The following is a 19,493-nucleotide window of genomic DNA, read 5'->3' as shown; positions in this document are numbered from 1 at the left end:
AAGAGGCTGCGAGGCCCTGTAGTTGTAGAACCTCTCCTCTCCCCTCTGAGAGTGGCCTCCAATGACACCTGCCTGCAGACCCTGAGGCCTGGACTCAGCCGCTCTCCAGCTCTCCTCCTCCGACTAATTTCAGATATCCAGGAGGCCATAAATAGTCTTGTTACCATCTTCCCAGCTGGGTCCTCCTCTCCTCATGGTGGAACCACAGATGGAGAGACTGGAGTCGAACAAATTAGGAACTCCTGACAGGAGCCATGCTGCTGCCCTGTGCCAGGCAGAGATTGGGGGTGGGCCTGTAAGGGGCTGATGGGAAGGGGGTCAAGGGGCTTGGCTCAGGTGAGGTCAGAGCAGTGTCTGAAGAAGTACCAGAGATGACATGAGAATGTGGCAAGGAACAAAGCTGGCCAGGGCTAATGCTGGGTACATAGTGGGTTTGCAAGTTTTTGTTTTTTGTTTTTGTTTTTGTTTTGTTTGTTTGTTTGTTTTTGTTTTGTTTTGTTTCGCGGGTGTGTGTGTTGTTGTCTTTTTTTTTATGATAATGATACCATAATGATTAGAGACTACCCAGTTGATGTTCCTGTCCCATGGGCATGAGGACCTAAATTCAGAATGTTAGTACCTATATAGATGCTCGGTAGGGAGGCAGGGTTGGGCGGTAGAGATAGTTGGATCTCCGGAGTCCCAGAAGCCTGCTTAGCAGACTAATAAACTCCAAATTTAGTGAGAGACCTTGCCTAAAAAATGATGTGGGGAATGATGGGGGACACTGGTTTCCAACTGTTAGACTCCATAGCACATGCAAAGACATACACGTGCACTCTACATATGTGTGCATGCACCTACATGAGCACACACACACACACACACACACACACACACACACCACACTCATGACCATGAATACTCTATCTACTTGAGTCTGGTTGAGTCTGAAATGCATGAGGGTTTATATTCCCCAGTCCTGAGACACACTGTCATGTCCGGATTTCTAGGAACAAAGAGGGTTATTGAGCTCCTTGCCTACCCACCACCGTGTCATCTTGGGAATCGTGGGCTATCAAGTCTCCACACCCATGTTATTCTCCTGGCTGTAAGCCATGCTCCCCTCTGCCAGCCAAACTGTCCAGCCTGGTAAACACGTTTTAATTACCCGTCTGGCTCCTGTTGCTTGTCATAGTTGATATTTGCTGTTTCAGTAAAACACACTACCAACTCCATGGCCAATTTTTCAAATGTGTTCTCTTACCATGTTCTCCAAAGGCTGACATTATATTCAGTCACACATAGATGGAAACACAGAAGCCCTGAGACAGCAATTGATATACCCAAGGCCACCCAGCCAGTGCATGTGTGAGCCAGGACCAAGCCTGGGACCACTGTGCTTGCTAACTGTTGCCCTGGGTGTACCCATAACCATGGTCACCGGGTATCACAATCTGTCATTGGTGAAATCAATAGGCTGTCTGGTTCCTGGAGTAGGGGTGTGGTCTAAATAGCTTTGAGTATCAAGTTCTATCATGATCTTACTACACGGTGGAAATTTAGTGGAATGCAAATGGGATGAATTATGCTCTTCAGTAGCCAGCTTAGATTTGGAGTTAGACAGCGGGGTTAGACTTTTGGTTCTTGTGCTTTGTTTCCTCAAGAAAGCTACTAAACCTTCTTCTCATGTGTAAAATGGGGCTAACGATCATCCAATAATGCTTCCATGAGATACTGACAAACATTCCTGGCACGCAAAGGACCAGAATCTCTCCACCAGTCCTAACCTTCTTGTTCTGAAATACTGCCACCTGCTGGTAGCTTCTGAGTGCAACCGACACAGACCATTAAGGCTGTGGCAGCCGAGACCCCCAACTGGCTGCTACTTACTGCCCAGCTGTGGTCTGTCTTCCTTCCAGTCGTGAGCAGCCATGTTCCTCCTATTCTCCCAACTCTGTGCCCGTCTCCTTGATGATGTAGCCTGAGCAACTGTTAGCACAGACCCTTCTTTAGTATCTCTTCTCCCCCCCTCCCCCACCCCCAGCTATGCCTGTGGTTGCATGGATTTTAAAGACAGGAGGATACAGACTCTGGTGTTCACACTATTAGCTGCATGACAACAACTTACAGAAGCTCTCTACAAAATAGTTCTGACACTGTCCCTCGTCTTCCCTACTGTCTCCAGCCACCTCAGTTGCACCCTGAGTTTCCAACAGGATACCATTTGCCTCTGGTCCCCGACTGCATACACCTTCTTACCAGGTTCGGAAGAATTTGTCCTTGCCAGTGACTATGAGAAGAGGGAGATGCTGCAGAAGAGGTCCAGTCTGTGTTGATGGTCACACAGAAGGACTCGGGTTCCTTCATCCCTATCTATCCCGGCTTCCCTTTGGGTTTCACCTTAGGCGTTGCCTGATGTAGGTTTGGCCTTTTGCTACTGCCCAATGATTTTTCAAAAGCAGAAGTTGGAGGTGTCTAGGCTTCTTCAAAACCTTCTGAGGTGGGGGGTTTAATCGGGGGCTGGATCTATAGAAATACGGCAGAGACTAGGGGTGGAACATAACAGTCTCTAAGGTCCTTTCTGGCTCTGGCACGCTTCATGTCTTTTGAATTAATTACTTCCAAATGTCTTCTCAGGACAACTTGCTTATGCCTCCATACCTTACACTGGGCATGCCTCAGCAGATCCATTAGAACCTTCTAGACCACGAGGATAGGAACCAATTGTCACGTTCTACTGGAATGTGGTCTCATCCTTCAAATTCACTCTTAGAAGGCTGAGATTCAGACTCTGGCCATGGGTTTGGGAAGACACCCCTTTCCTCCAGTGCTCAACTGTACAGCACAGTGAGGATGTACAGGAGGGGTGTACAGTGCCCCTCCAGAGGTTCCTATGGCCAGCTATGCTCTGTCACACTCTGCTCTAGGTATCCCTAGATGCTCTAGGCAACTTTGTTTGAACCCCATATCTTCTATTCAGGTTCACATGTCTGGTCTTGCCCAGCTCACAGTCTCATCCCCCATGGGCATGTAGGTTTCCAGCCCCAGAGCTCACCAGATGGCAGAAGTGGTGAGGAAGGACTCCAAGGGGCAGAGACCAGGGAGCAGGAAGATACTGGGCCAGTCTTCCCCACAGCCTGATGGATTAGGAGGGTATTTGGTGAGTCCACAAGCAGGCGTGGCAGCAGAGAGCTTTGCTACAGCTTTGTAGCCCATCCAATAGCCTCTTTCAAAACAGGATTCGGATGAGTTAAGAGGAAATGAATAAGAAACACATGGGATGGATTTCCCTCCAAAGACAGCAGGGTTTGAACACAGCCCAGGGAGAGAAAACGGGGTCTGGGAAGGAAAGACGTGGCTTCCTCACATGGGTCCTTTTCGTTTCTGTTAACTTCTGTCACCACTTCCTGTGGCTAGCTGTCCTTGTACATACCTCAGAGCAGTTGAACGCTGGGAGACAGGGTCTTGTTGTCTGTGTCCAGCTACAGATCCGGGGCCAGTGCTGTCCGAGCCAGACTTGGGGGATCTGGATGCCCTGGGACTCCCTCAGGCTGCCATCCAAGATGCCTGGTGGGGCTGTGGCAGGCTTTGCTCTGGAGACAGCATGTCAGTTTATCTTAGACTTCTGAGCACTTTGAGTGGGGATGAGAGGGAAGACCAGGAGTGAGGAGGTACCCTATGAAAACCATCATCAGAATATAGGGCTGGCCCTCGTCTCAAGGTGGAGTGCTCCCTGGAGGTAACCTTTAAGAAGAGCCTGTGTCTTCTACTGTTTCATCCACTTGCAGCATGTCTCTTTTATTCTATAGTTCGTTCTCTCTCTCTCTCTCTCTCTCTCTCTCTCTCTCTCTCTCTCTCTCCCCTCCCTCCCTCTCCCCCTCCCCCTCTCTCCTCTTTTGCACAAACCTTAAATAAAAGCTACACTAAAACCCATACTTGCAAATCACTTTGTGAACATTGTGGTACAGTAGCTTCCAGGCTGTAGTGGTTACTAAACGCTGGGCTAAAACATCTAACAAGAAGCAACTTGACAGAGGAAGGCCTTATTTTTGGCTCACAGTTGAAAGTGGATGCAGTCCATCAGGAAGAGGAAGTCACAGTGATGGCTGATCCCTCTGCACCTACAGTGGGACCAGGCTAGAACACCTCAAGGCCTGCCCCCCCCCCCCAGTGGCCCACTTTCTCCTGCAAAGTTCTATTCCCAAATGCCCCACATCCTTCAAAAAAAAAAAAAAGGTGCCATTATCTTGGAATCAAGTTTTCCAATGTATGAGCCTTTTAGAAACATGTGATATTCAAACCATAGCACAAGCCTATGGTCGTGTGCATGGGTGGGGCGGGGTATGCACATAGGCTCGATGCACACTGCACATGTGGAGGTCAGAGGATAATTTTCAAGAGTTAATTCTCACCTTCTACTTGTTGAGGCAGGGGCTCTCTTGCTTCTGCCCCTGCCCTGTATTTTTTTTTTTACACATTAGCTGGCCCAGAGCTTCTAAGTGAATGTCTTGTCTCTGCCTCCCATACTGCCACAAGAGTGCTGGGGTTGCACCCAGAACATCTTTTCTTTTTCTTCCGTGATTCTGGGAATAGAGCTCCGTTCACCAGGCGTGGGCAACAAGTGCTTTTGCCAGCTGAACCCCCCACCATCCCTGTTTCTGCTTTTTATCTCACCCTCTCCTCTTGCATATAAAACCTAAGCTTTCCTCCATTTCATTAATGTTTTCTACAACATAATCGAGCAGCTCCTTGTTGTTGTTGTTGTTCTTGGCTTTTACTTTACATGACTATTTAAAAAAAAAACACTGGGATGAATGTCCTTAGGTATTTCAAGACGGTGAAAGTTTGGACTGCAGTTTTCCTTTTAAATCTTTAGTTAGTAGTATGTCTACATCGACATGTCCTTGAGTGCAGTGCCTGTAGGGTCCAGAAGAGGGCATCGGAGTCCCTGGGATTGGAGTTAGAGCAATTGGGAGACTCCTAACTCAGGTGCTAGGAATCAAATCAAGGTTCTTCAAGAGAGCAGCAATTGCCCTTAACAGCTGAGCCATCTCTACTCCCAGAATATCTTGTCTGTCCCATACTCTTTCTCTCTGTCTATCTGCAATTTTATTCCTCATTTTTTTTCATAGTTGGGGATGGCTCTACCACCAGTATAGATAGGGTATATCTTTGCCTTAAAGTATGCTAGACCAACAGTCAGCAAGCTACGTGCTGTGGGCCAATGCAGTCCTACTGTCCACACCTGTACTGTGGACAACTGAGTTTGCACCCCAGTACAGAGCAGAGCCACATCAGCAAAGACTATGCAGCTTGCAGACACCAGAACTATCCACTGTCTGGATCTTTCTAGGTAAACACAGCAGCTTCTACTTTAGACATTCCATTTAGCAAAGCATGGCTGTGACAGTGCTTACTGCTGTCTTGCTATTTGTTTTCTATTTCCCATTTATGCTTCCTTCCCTATTTTGAGTTAATTATTTTTATGATTCCATTTGCCTCCACCCATGGGTTGTTAGCTGTGTTGCTTTGTTTTTACAGATCATTGTGGGATTTATTATACATCCCTTCAATGGTCACAGTCTGTTCAGAGGGCATCTCACTGCTGCATGGATGGTTTAAAACTTTCTGCTATGCTCATTCATTGTTTGTCGTGCAGAGAAACTCCTATTTTCCCTAAAACAATCAACTGACCTTTAAATAAAGTGTAAACTTTAGAAAAATATGTATTTAATATTTATGCATTTATTTACCTTTTCCAGTGTGCAATGTGTCTCCTTATCTCTCTCCCTCTCCTTCTCTCTGTGTGTGTGTGCCTCTGTGTGTGTGTGTGTCTGTCTGTCTGTCTGTCTGTGTCTGTTTGTGTGTGTGTTGATTCCGACTTTGTGTCTGGTATAATTGTTCTTCCACTTGAACTAATTTCTGTAACATTTCCTGTAGTAAAATTGTATTACTGAACTAAACATGACTTAATTGTACACCAATTATTAAAGGAGATAGTCACTGGATGCAGAATGCTAGGTTGGTACTTTGCTCAGATACTTTAAAAACACTCCATTGTTCCATGGCTCCTGTAGTCTCTGATAAGAGGGCCACAATGATGCCTGTCTCTGTCCATTTGTGTTTCCCTCACTGGCTGTCTTTAAGGTTTTCTCTTTAACGTGAGTTTTCAGAATTGTTGGTGATGATATGATCTTCTTCATTTTACTCTTTCCTGAAAATTTTCCTTTCCTTCTTGGATCTGTGGTTTCTAATTTTCATGGAATCTGGCAAACTTTCGAGCCCAATGTCTTTGAACACTTTTCTGCCCCTGTCCCCTCTGAGTCTTAACAGCGAAGGGCTGTGCATCACAGCCCTGGTTCCTTACACAACTGAGAATCTGCTGAGCTCTCTCCCAACTTCTCTCTCTGCACTTTTGAGTTTTCTTTGCTGTAACTTCAAGCTCTCCAACTTTTCTTTTAGTGTTTCTAATGTGTTCTTAGTCCTGTCCAATAAAATCTCCTCTTCAGACTTATGTGTGGTGTGTGTGTGTCTGTGTGTGTGTGTGTGTTTGTGTGTGTGTGTGTGTGTGTGTGTGTGCGCGCGCGCGCGCGCGCACATTCCCTCTCTGTTTGTATTTCTTTATTAAATTCCCAGTTACACCATGCTAGCTGGTTGAGTGAACACTGTTGGATGTTTCTGTCTATCGGGTGAAGTTTTTCATTGTTACTCTTTGTTATTTGGATTTATTTTCTGTGTTTGGGTTGCAATTTATACCTCTTATGGTGCCCAGAAATTTCATACTGAGACTAAATGAACTTAGTCAACCATATGCTGTTGAGACTTTGGGTTTTGTTTTTTAAACATCAAGGACTTTGGTTATGGCCAGTAGTTATGTCACTGGTAATTTAGTTTAAACCTGTCAAAGCTTTCCTTTTTAGGTAGTTTTCTGGTGGGTCCTACATACTAAAGGGTCTAATTAAATCACACCACTAGAGTCTCGTGCTTTGGATTCTCTGTGTGTTCTGTAGGGTCACTGCAGCCCCATGTAATACCCTAGAATCACTCAGCTTAATGCTCCCTGATAATTCTTTTCACAGCCTCATAGAGATTTGCTCTTCTTATGATCAAAGACCTAGCGTGTGTCTTATGAAGCCTCTGGCTTACTTTGCCCAGTAACCCTTCCCCTCTGTTCTTAGCTGTCTTGGCCACTGCACTCTGACTACACTGAGGACATCTACTGTCCAACAACTGAAAACAGTTGCCATTTATGTTTTTCTAATTCCTAGCTGCTAAAGCAGGAAGGGTAAACGCTGTGCCTGTTAATCTGTTATCACTAGAAGAGGAAGAATATACACTCTTTCCATTCTTGACTTTGACAACTGAGAAACACAGACTCAAAGGCTGGCAGGATGGCTCAGTAGGTAAAGGAATTTTTGACCATGCTTGATAACCTGGGACCCACATGGTGGAAGGAAAGAACCAACTCTCACAAGCTGTCCTCGAATCTCCACATATTTATATGTCCCCTCCACTAATAAATAAATTTAATTAAAAAGTAATTTTAAAAAACTTTACAAGGGCAAATAATTTGCAGAAGCTTACTAAACACAAGAAATTAACCACCATTGGTATTTTATCGTGTTTTGTCCATATTTAGTTACACTTACAGATGGGAGTTTTAACAAATTTAGCACTTTTGTGGGTGTATGTAGGAACTTGGGACTCGAATAAGCAAAACTAAGTAGTTGGTATAAATCTTTCAGAGGAGTTAGGAACATTGCTGTCCCTTGCAGACGATATGATTCACAGTTTAGATAGCTCAAGAAAATGAAGGGGGAAATGGCTGGAAATAGCAATGCTGTTCAGGAAAAGGATTTCCATTTATTAATATGAAGTAAGATGTAATAGTGAAACATTCTTCATTGCAGCCGCAGCAGATCATGGGCCATGATATCAGATTCATAGAGTTTCAGGTTTAGGAAATAAACAAAATAAACTGTGAAAACAGAATGGCAGTGTTCAGTGCCATGACAGATCTCTACATGTTTAAATGACCATGGAGTGATTGTGCTCTCACTTTCGAGCTCCTGACACCAGGGTGCTGTCCATTTCCCACAAATTAAACTCTTAAGTTACTTGTAATCCTCGTCAACAGCCATGTGGGATTCTTATTTTTTTCCCCCAGAGGTAAGCAATAGGATTCCATAGACTAAAGTTTGAGAGGATCCAGGGAACTTTTGAAAACATAAAATAATGAGATGGGAGTTTCCAGACCAGACACTGAAATATATAATGAGCTAGAGTAACCACAGCTATATGGAGCTGTGTAGGGGTAGACAAAACAGACCACGTGGGACAGACAAAGCTCCACGAGACCAAAACTATCCAAGAGATAGAAGTGGCATTTTGAATCAGTGAGGTAAAGATGGACTTGCTCGATCAGCACATCTGAATTTGCTATGCAGTGTAGTTGGGATAGAGGGTTCATGAAAGTCAGAACTCGGTCTGTGTTAGAATGAATAAGAGAGACAGAGGCGTTAAACTCGGAGCTAACCAAGGGAGCAGGAAGCATTATGTGTGCGCTTCAGGTCTCTAACGATTTGGCTCTGTCCGTTAAAATGAAAAGGTGCCTAGGTCTTATAGACATACATAAAATCATGGATGTCATGTATGTACATGTGACATTAAAGAGAAAGCATCTTGGAGAACAAAGTGGACTCGTGGGACAGAAGAGAAAAGGAAGCTTAGAAAGGTTTGGAGGTGTTTTCTAGTCCTTTCTGTTGCTCTGATAAAACATTACAACCAAGAACATCTCAGGAGGAAAGGGTTTACTTAGATAACACTTCCAGGCCACAATGCTGAAGAAAGTCAGAGCAAGAACTCAGGGCAGAACAGGCCGGCAGGCCTGCTTGCTCTTCCGGGCAACAATCCCTCCAACCTGGGAACTCACTGGTGGCTGAGGGCCTCAGCGGGAACAATGGGGGATGATGCTTGCTAGCCAGAGCATAGGCTGGGGTTTATCTAGCACTCTTAACAGCCCAGGACCAGCTTTTAGTGACTGAGGAAGACAGCTAATGCCAATCTCTGATCTCCACATGCATATGCACATATGCACATGTGAACACCTACATACATGTGGACATACAAGCACATACATAAAACACACACATGCACAAATAAGATAAAAAAAGAGAGAGAGAAGGTTTTCAGAAACCAAAGATTCACATGAAAGAATGAGGTGAGATCCTCTTTAAATTTCAAGCCCACCAGTCCACTTTGTTCTCCAAGACAGTTTCTCTTTAATGTCACATGTACATATATGATTTTGTGTATCTGTATAAAATCTAAACATCTTTTCATCTCAGCAGATCAGCACCGTGCTTAACGCCTCCGCCTCCTTTATTCATTCTGACACAGATTGAGTTTTGACTTTCATAAATTTAAATTAAATAAAGTTCAACAGAGACATCATACCAATTTACTGTCAGCCACCAAATTGAGAGATATTTTGCAATAATTGAAATAGCAAGTAAGGGATCATGTACCCAGAGAGGTGAACAGCAGACTGGACAGGGCCAGAGGATGTACAGGAGAGAGAACCCACGGGCTAGAAGAGGCTACGAAGATTAACAAAAAATCCTTAGGATGGAGGAGAATAAAGGCAAAACATAGCGAGATGGTCCCTTGGAACCTACAGTATTGGTGCTGTAAAGTCTAACAGCACTGTGCAGAGAAGAAAGGCTTGCAAGAGATAACATGAGAACTATGGGATGCTGATGATGTACAGTCCCCAGACAGTTTGCCATGCACTGGAGAGACAGCTGTCTGCAGAAATGTCACATGAACAATACTCTGCCTTGGGAAGGTAGGAGGAAGCCTAAATACTCGATCACAGGAAAGTCAATTGCAGGAAAGTGGATCGATAGTGGCAGATTTACAAATGAGCCCATTACACCTCTGTTAAAATGAGAGGACCCGAATATGTCTCTTGAGATGAATTCAGAATGCAACACTGAGCAAGAACAAATTACGAGATCTTTGAGGGGGTGGTGTCCTTTCAGTGAGGGTCTAAAACATGAAGGACAGAAGGATGTCATTACACATCACTCATGGGACATACATGTAGTGTGGAGACTGCAATACACGTGAGACTTTCTATACTCTGAGTGAGTGTTCCTGAAGTCTGTGTGTCAAAGTCTTGGTTCCTCAGGATGGCACTATTGAAAGGGGTGACCAGAGAGTGTGACCTGATGGGGAAGTTCTACTATCATTTGGTACACATACTCTGATGGCATCGTGGGACTCATTCACTTTTCTTCTTCCTTCCTCTCCCCATTCCTCTTCCTTCTCCATCTCCTCCTCTTTTCTCCTCTCTTCCTTCTCTTTCCTTCCCTCTCCCTTCCTTTCTCTTCCTTCTCTCTCCCAGATTGTCCCTCAACTCCCCTTTTCCTTCCTTGCTTTTGTCCTTTATCCTCCTTCTTCTCTCCCCTCCTCAACTTTTTTTTTTAATTATTGTCTTAACACACAGTCTTGCCATGTTGCCCTGGTATTCTCTCTGTATTCCAGACAGGACTTGAAATCATGATGATCCTTTGGAGTTACAGGCGTGGTTCAGCACCTTGTTTCCTGCCCCACAAAACATGAAGTCTTGTTCTGTGTCTGCTGGCTGAGACCTCTCTCAGCCACCCAGGGTACTAGTTCCACTTGGTCTTTTGTTGGAGCCTCTGAAACTGTATGCTAAGTAACCTTTGTCTCTTTGTAACTTAATTACCTCTGGTATTTTGTAATAGTGCTGCAAGGATGAAAAACAGAAATGATTACAAACAAATTAGTCATGATTAGATTTGGAAAGAGAGGAAGGGAACTCTGTGGAACGGAGAAATGTAGGCTCTTGTGCAAGAAAATGTTTTACTAGGCTTAAAAAGCTGAGGCAAATTGTTAATTTGTTGATATAGAAATATCAACAAACGTTGTCTAGAGAAGATTTTGGTTAGAGAAGTTTTAGAAAAGAGTCACATGAGAAAGTACATGTACTGGTGATGTGATTCCCCCCTGTGACTTTCTACATTTCACAGTGCAGCTATGAGAAAATACTTGCGATATATATAACAAAAATGCTTAACGTTCAACCATACAATTTCCCCGCAGCTTTCTCCTCATCTACGTGTGACAACCCTGGAGGGAAGGTCCGAGTTCTTGTTCAGCTCAGCATTTAAAGAGACTCGTGTTGGAGTAAGATTCTCTCCCTTCCTCTAGATCTGTAAACACGAGGCAAGCACCAATCAGGCTCACGGGCTGGGAACCCCTCAGGAGGTGCTGGCACAGCAGTGTCACACAAATAACAAATCCCATTTGTCTCAGCAATCTCATTTCTAGGCACATTCCTCAGAAGGGTGCTGATCAGGCAACAAGGCAAATCAGACTCCCTGAGTGTTACTGTGCAGATCTGGTGAAAAGACACAGTGTCAACACAAAGGGGTGGCACTCATATCTTGATTTCTGAAAATATTTACACGATACAGAAAGCTCAACACTGAACTTACTAGCGGTGTCTACTGGGGCTGGAGACATGGCTCAGGAGTTAGGGACACTGGTTGTTCTCTGAGAGGACATGGGCTTGATTCCTAGCATCAATGTGGTCTACAGACATTCAGACAAATACTCATTTACATGAAATTTTAAAATATGACTAAAATATAACTAGTGTTTTATTATACATTTATATGTTTTGACACACAGTGGCTCCCTTCTTCTCTGGGATATCATTTTCAGTAGCCTTGGGAATTTGCACAATACCGTGCACAGTACCATTCTTTTCCTTGCCAATGCCAAGACCACTGAGGAGGACAGTGTGACCCTGAAGAGGAGGAAAGTATGACTCCCTCGTGCTTGCTCTGCTTCCTTTATTGCTGATAAGCAATGTATGGGTGTAGAACAAATCTCAACTGCTTAAATTCAGTTAGAATACAAGTACCTATGTGAACATGTCAAGTGTCTTTCTTAGAATGTTTCATATGCACGTGCGTGTGTATATATGTGTGTGCATGTGTGTGTTTGCATTCCTGTGTGGTGGCAACAATCTCCCCAATCACTTTCCCAGATACTTTGTAAATTCTCAAGGCTGCAGATTGTCAAGGACCCTATAATTACGTAAATGACATTTTATCCTGATCATGCAATGAAGTTGAATTCACAAGCAAGGCACAGAAAGAGAGAAACAGCAATATCTAATTATAAAATAGAATAATTATAACAATATGCAGTCATAAAAGTTATTTAAGATTCATTAAATGTTTATTTCTAGAATTTTCCATTTTATTTTTCAGCTCTTAGTAGTAGTAGGTTCTCCTGTAGGTTCTGCTTTTTTCTCACAAGTATTAAGTTGTTCTAGACCAGTGGTCCTCAACCTTCCCAATGCTATGGCCCTTTAATACAGGCCTTCATGTTGTGGTGACCCCAACCATAAAACTTTTTTCTTTGCTACTTCATAACTATAATTTTGCTACTGTTATGAATCATAGTGTAAATATGGCAGGTCTCCAGGGCACTCCTGAGGGTCTGGGGCACTTTCTTCCCCAACTCTCTTTCTATCCTTATGATTCCTGTTGAGTAATACTCTCTCCCTTTATCCTCTAAGCTTATGCAGGAGAGGGGAGGCTTAGCAAAGCTGAGTGTGGAATGAAGAGGGAGAGAAGAAGGGACCACTCACAAGGAGATCAACTGACATCCCAGGCTTGGAGATGGGCAGCTCTGCCAGGTACTCAGGGGGTCCCAGGGAGACCAACTTTCCCAGAAGCCTGACACTCAAGCCAAGGCTAGTGTGTTATGTGCAGACACCCTGGGTGGCCCACGACACAGGAAACACTTGTCCATATACTCCTTCCAGGGACTCTTATCTACACAGCCCCAGCTAGTGAATATAACCCCAAAGTAGCATCAGAACTCAGTGTCTTAGATCCTTGGAACAGTTCTCTCAAGTCTCTCGGGGTATTCTGTCCTTTCTCCTCCTTCTTCTGTTTCCTCTTCTTTTACTAATCCTAGCGAGGCTGACCCTGGGAGCCCCCGAGTCCTTGTCCCCTTCATCTGGGTGCTTCTGGTCTTCTCTTTCTCCTCTCAGATTCTGCAGGGCTCACAGGCTTTGCCAAGTTCTACCTCACCAGGAAGCTACTTTTAGATGCTCAGCTGACCTTAACCCCTGCCCCAGATGCACACCTGTGTATCTGCTGGACTTAGCTCTGCTTAGCAGCTAGGTCAGTCCTCCTTGAAGGTACTAAAGTGGCCCAGGTGTCTGTGGCTGGTGAGTGAGTGAAGCTCTCTCACAATGCAGGGCTTAGAGATAAGAGAGATTATGGCCTGTTGTACTAGCTCTGGGAAAGTCCAGAGCACTGCTGAATCAGAGCCATGGTCATTGTCGAAACCTCTGCTTTGGTATCTAGGCCGGAGAAAGCTCTTGCTTGGTATCCGTTGGTCTGTCCGTCCATCTATTTATCTATCCATCTACTCATATGTCTACCTAACTATTAACTATTCATCAGTCATCTTTTTATCCATCTGACTATCCTCACTCTACCTAGCATCATCTGTCTGTCTGTCTGTCTGTCTGTCTGTCTGTCTGTCTACATACTTATCTATCTTGCTCTCTATTCGGTACAGCATCTGCTGGCCCAGGGAGGAGGAAGTGGGGATCCTTCCTGTGCTGTGCATACCCCCCAGGGAAGGTCTGAGGAGTGTTGTTGAAAATGAAGAGCTGACTTAGTAGAGTGCTTGCCTTGGGAACGGAGTTCAATTCCTAAAACCTGTGGCCTTTTGTTTTAAAAGAGCAGAGCATGGCAGCATGTGCTTGCAATGGCAGTGCCTGAGGAGGCAAAGGCAGGTGGGTTCCTGGGGCTCACTGGGCAGCCAATTGTAGTTTACTTGGCAAGTTCCAGGCCAGTGTAGAGAGCCCATGTCTCAAAACAATGTGAAGAGGGCTGGTGAGATGGCTCAGAGTGTAAGAGCACTGACTACTCTTCCAAAAGTACTGAGTTCAAATCCCAGCAACCACATGGTGGCTCACAACCATCTGAATGAGATACGATGCTATCTTCTGGTGTGTCTAAAGACAGCTACAGTGTACTTGCATATAATAATAAATAAATCTTTATTAAAAAAAAAAACAACGTGACAAATACCCGAGGAATGACAGCTAAGGTTGTCCTCTAAGTTCCACACGTACGTGCATACATATATACCCCCACCAAACACCCAGAAATTATTAGAATAAGGAAATATTGCTAGCAGGAGATCTGGTAGATGGTTCTTTGAAATTGCAGAGGATGAGGCTTTGAAGGGAAAGAAGAAAAGGGGAGCTGGGGGAAGAGAGGGAGGGAAGAGGGATGGGGATATGAGGCCTTCCTGGGTACCAGACAGTCTAACTTTTGTAGGTTCCACCCCAGAGTATATAAAAGAATTAAAATGCACCCAAATCCCACATTAAACAGAATTATTTTGCTATAAAATTCTTGGAAAGAATTTTTATAATTTTGCTTTTGAAATGATTTGGCTGCAGTTTACAGGCTTGGTTTACGATCGCCCCTGACTTCTCAGCCACCCTCACACTCAGGAATCTATGCAAGGCGAGGAAATCTAAGGTACAAATTGTTTTCAAATGGAGGGAAAATCCCATGAGTTTGCAGTGGACCCCACTGAGGAAGTTAGGATGTATTTCTGAATTTTCTATTATTTTCGTTTTTCTTCTTCTGTATTTTGGGATCAAGTTTGTTTTTTTTCTCGGTCATTATGCTTTGTTGAGTAAAGAGGTTATAGGCCTAAAATACAGGCAAGGGTTTATAGGAAACAGTCTTGGGAGGGATGGAGAGACAAGCCTTTGTGCAGAGAGCTTGTCTCATCTCCAAGCCAGACCATTCCCTTGTGGACAGTCTTTCTTCCAGCTGGCCTCCCAGAGCCCAGTCACCACTGGACCAGGCAAGGGCCAGCACTTGGGAAGGGGGTGGCTGTGCAGTTGCCATGTACTGGGGAGTCTGGGAGGGTCAACCTAGGTCAACTTGTCACATCCAATTGTGGGCCTGCAGTTATGAGAAACCTGCCTCAGGCCAAGGAAGCTGTGAGGCCATTGGGGCCTGGCGGCAGGACACCTGTACTTTGTCACTTGGACTCCGTGGAACTGGCCCTGAGGAGTTGGGGGAGGGGCCTGAAAGCTACTTCATGACTCCTGTGTTCAGTCACTGGCCGTTTTATGATCTGAGAGGTGAACTGGGGAGCAGCCGCATGTGCATCTTGCTCCTAACACACTGAATAAAAATGCAGACCAACCTTGTGTGTTGGGACTTTTTTTTTTTAACGAAAATAAAATAAAACAAAACTCCCAGCTCACTTTAGGTAATGGTGCTGAGATCTGTAAGCCCCCCACACCCAGGACTGGCCTGACATCTTTCTGAGGAATCCATGCAGGGATAGAAAGGGACCCTGTCCCTCACAGATGGAGTCTCCCTGGGGTGTAGGCTGCTGTCTTTGACCCCAGCCACCACCTCAGCTCAGTGGGGGCTGTCCCCCTGGTGTACTGTAGCCGATGAAATGAGGTGCTATGATTAATAGGATCTCTTCTTCATGTCAGGATGATGTATGGGCTGCAGGAGCAGGTCTGACCACAGCGTGGGGGGCTGTGCAGGGACCACACCCAGCAGATCCCCAACAGACTAGGACTTGGCACTAGCTTGTGATAGAGACATATCCCATGCCTTGATGAAAGCTTCAGTATGGAGTTAGCAGTACATGGGAAGGCCGGCAGCGGCTGGCTGCGTGCTGTCAACTGTTTTCTGAGGTGCTGGGGCTGGAGAAGTGAGGCAGGGCTTAGAAGTCAAGCTCCTGTTTATCTCCAAGCTCCCTCCACAGGCACAGCGCTCCCTCGGAGCCTGCAGCCTGCACTGGGTGTGTAGTGAAGGTGCCATCAGCTCTCAACACTTGGTTTACTGGCTTCATTCAGTTGGTCTTTGCCTGTCTGACTTGAGTGCTCCTGGTTGGTCCCCAGCTTCCCTCCACTCAGTAGTTCAGGGATCCTGGCTTCCAGTGCAGTGGGTGAGCAGAGCTGGGCCCGCACACTCTGTTTTGAAGCCCTTGTATCTAAGGAGTGGCTTCACATCCTGTTGATGTCACAGTGCTTATGAGTACGTCCCCCAAAGCCAGCGCATGAGCAGCACTGTCTGCCCATCATGGCTCTTGGATGTTATAAATCAGTCTCACAAAACACCACTGTGGGAGACTATCAGTCTAATTCACTGACTCTAAGATGCATCCTTCCCTAGAATACCTGTGACTTCTCTGTCACTAAGACACAGCCAGCGGCATCTTGTACTGGCCGTAAGCCATGGTGACTGGGTAAAAAAATATTAAACAACAACGACAACACACATCCTTCAAACTGGGAAGGAGAGCTCCAGCATCCACAGACTCTGGAGCTGAAATCAGAGAGGCCGAGTAACTGGCCCCCAGCCACACAGCCAAAAACTGATGGTGACGTGACTGGACCTCCTCTCTGCTTGCAACATGTAGCAAGACGGGCAAGACGGGCTTCGGGAGCCAGTGTTGTTGAGCTCACCCTCCGGACTCTCCTCGGGAGCTGATGAAGCCTCTGGCCTTTTGTGGAAGGGACTAAGAGAAACTTTCTCCAAACTCAAGCTCAGCGATCTCAAACTGGGCAGAAGTCAGCTCTTAGCCACAAGGACATCTATACAAGAGCGCTTGCTGCATTCTTGCCTGGTTGATAAGTTAATCACTGAAAAAGGAACTGGTGGGATACACCCAAGGCTGAGCAACTCCGAGGCACAAGCTGGCAGAAGTGAAAGTGATAGGGACCTGGAAAAAAAGAGCTTTATCACCCTGGCATTGACAATGTCACAGGAAGGGAGTGGCCCCAAAGCCAGTTGTGCAGGGTGGACCTTGAGAAAGTAGATTGCTTTCCAGTGGAGAAAATACAGCCCCAGGGCAGATGACTCAATGGAACACTGAGGCTCTGTGCAAAATTCAAAAAAGCCAAGCAGAGAGTATACCCCACCAAACAGAGAACAAGGTGGAAGAGAAGGAGGAGACGGAGCAAAGCAGGAGGAGTCCTGGGGTTTTGCTGCCATACCGAGATGCACTGAGCCCAACCTGGCTCCTCACATGATATTCATAGCCTATCATTACTGCCCTGGGAAGCAGATATGGGGTACAGTCTTGTGAGCCCTCCACTCCACCTCCATAGTGGATAGTGATAGTGATGGTGTCCTCATGCTGGACACACTGTGGTGCTTCCCAGGGAATCCCTGGCTGCTCTCACAGGATAACTGCCAAGTGCAGGGGAGTGGGCATCTCACACAAGCCTCACCAGGAGGCGTCTTGATTAGTCCTGTGGAAACCATCAGCCATTCACGGGAGGCAAGCTCACTTCCTTCCCTGAATGCACCCTGCTCCTCCCTGAACGCACCCTGCTCCTCCATCAAATGCCTTCATTCGGCCTTTGCTTCAAGTGCTGCTTTGTCTCTGAGGTTTTTTTCTGTTTTCTCTCTCTCTCTCTCTCTCTCTCTCTCTCTCTCTCTCTCTCTCTCTGTGTGTGTGTGTGTGTGTGTGTGTGTGTGTGTGTGTATACATCGTTTGGGGGCCTTTAGGCTGGTTTTCAGCTGTTTTAATGACACAATTGTCCTTACACAGAAAGAAGGAGTTACAAAGCTCCTCACTGTCATTTCTGGGATTTGGATTCCTAGCTGGCATGGTTGTGGGGTTACTTAGATCTTAGAATTTACACCTTCATGACCCTCAATAGATATTGATCAAGTGACAAAGTGTCTCCAGTCACCCAGAAGTGGGATGAAGATGCCAGCACAAGCCAGCTTTGTGAGGATCAAATGCTCCTGGCTGACGTCACCCCCACTTTGGCCCAAAGGTCTAAGCAGCTTTGTCTTTCATTGTTCTACTGTGTCAGTCTCGGTCAGTTTCTGTAGACAAAAATGGATATGAGAACAAACAACTCTGCATAGCTAATGTGTTTGCTTCTCTGCCTGTTGCTATTAAATACCAGAAAAGATCAACTTAAAGGAAGGGTTTGTCTTGGCTCCCAATGTGAGGTACAGTGTGTCGTGGTGGGGCAAGGGATGCTAACAGGAGTGGGGGGGGGGGCTTGCTGGTCACATTGCGTCTAAGTCAGGAAGCAGAGGGAGAAGAGGAACCTAGTGCTTGCTCATTTTCCTTTCTTCTTTCCTTTCTGTTCAGTCCAGGACCCCAGCCCATGGGATGGGTCACCTACACCTAGGGTGGGTTTTTTTCTCTTTAGTTTAGCCTCTCTAGAAACTCCTTTGCAGACATGTTCAGAGGTGTGTCTCCTAGGCAATTCCAAGCCCAGTCAAGATGACCGTGAAGATGCGCCATTTTGACCAAAGTATTTCTCCCTATATCCACTAGGAAGAAAGTCAATCTCAACCTCTCAGCAATCTTGCTCAATAGTTTTGCCATCTAAACAGAAGTCCTCTGTGGTCCCAGGGGTGGAGGGCGCGGGGTGAAGGAATGAATAAGCACACTGAGTCAACAGACTAAGGATCTGAGAAGATCTTGATACTCAGGAAAAGGGGCCATCACCCGGTCAGATGAAATGTTACATAAGGCATTTAGTTCAAAAAATCAACTGCATATGGATGGATGGGGAAGCCCTGCCTTACTTAATAGCTGTTCATGTGAAACAGACCCAGAGACTGCAGTTGACCTCAAGCTCAATATGAATCATCTGTGTGCTGTGGCTGCCAAGGAGACTAATATAATCTTGGGCCATGTTAAGGGAAGTAGCATATTGAGACCCCAGGAGGAGGCGTTCCCACCAGGCTCTGATTAATCAGCCCACACTGGGAAGGGACACTGGGTCTTTCCATCTCCAACTCAGGTGTCTTTCTTCACAAGAGATACCTTGGATGCTTGCTGGTCCCCAGCACCACGGTGAGGGTGAATGAGAGGCTATCCCTGTCCGCACAGTTTCCAGTCTGATGGAAATGGCCCTAGGGCTGTATCTCACATTGCACAGGATAAAAGGCAACCACAGCGAGTTTCCTCGGCTGTGAGTAGAATTGTTTCGAGACAGGGTATCACGTAGTCCACGGTGACCTCTTGCTCTGTAGCCAAGGATGACCTTCAGCTTTAGATTCTCCTGTCTCCACCTACCAAATATTACAGGCGTGTGTCAGCATGCCATATTTCAGCAGTGCCACAGATTGAACCTGGGCATGTGTGCATGCCGGGCAAGCACTCTACCAACTGAGCTTCATCCCCAGACCCTTAAAAGTGCTTCAATAATTTCCAAGCAGTACAGAGAACACAGGCACACAGAGCACTCATACACCCAAAACACACATATGCACACACAAATGCACACACACACACACACACATACACACACACTGCCTCCTCAAGGCCTGTACATCAATTCTCTTCTCTGTCCTGCTCTGCCCTCCTTTTAGCTTGCCAGCCTCCCCTGTGATTCAGTGTCTCTGACACCCCCCAGACCGACTTGC

This window comes from Mus musculus, chromosome 6 (assembly GCF_000001635.26).
Source record: "Mus musculus strain C57BL/6J chromosome 6, GRCm38.p6 C57BL/6J".
In the NCBI taxonomy this organism is placed as follows: Eukaryota; Metazoa; Chordata; class Mammalia; order Rodentia; family Muridae; genus Mus; species Mus musculus.
The sequence above is the reverse complement of the archived record's forward strand: the minus strand, read 5'-3'. Positions refer to the sequence as shown.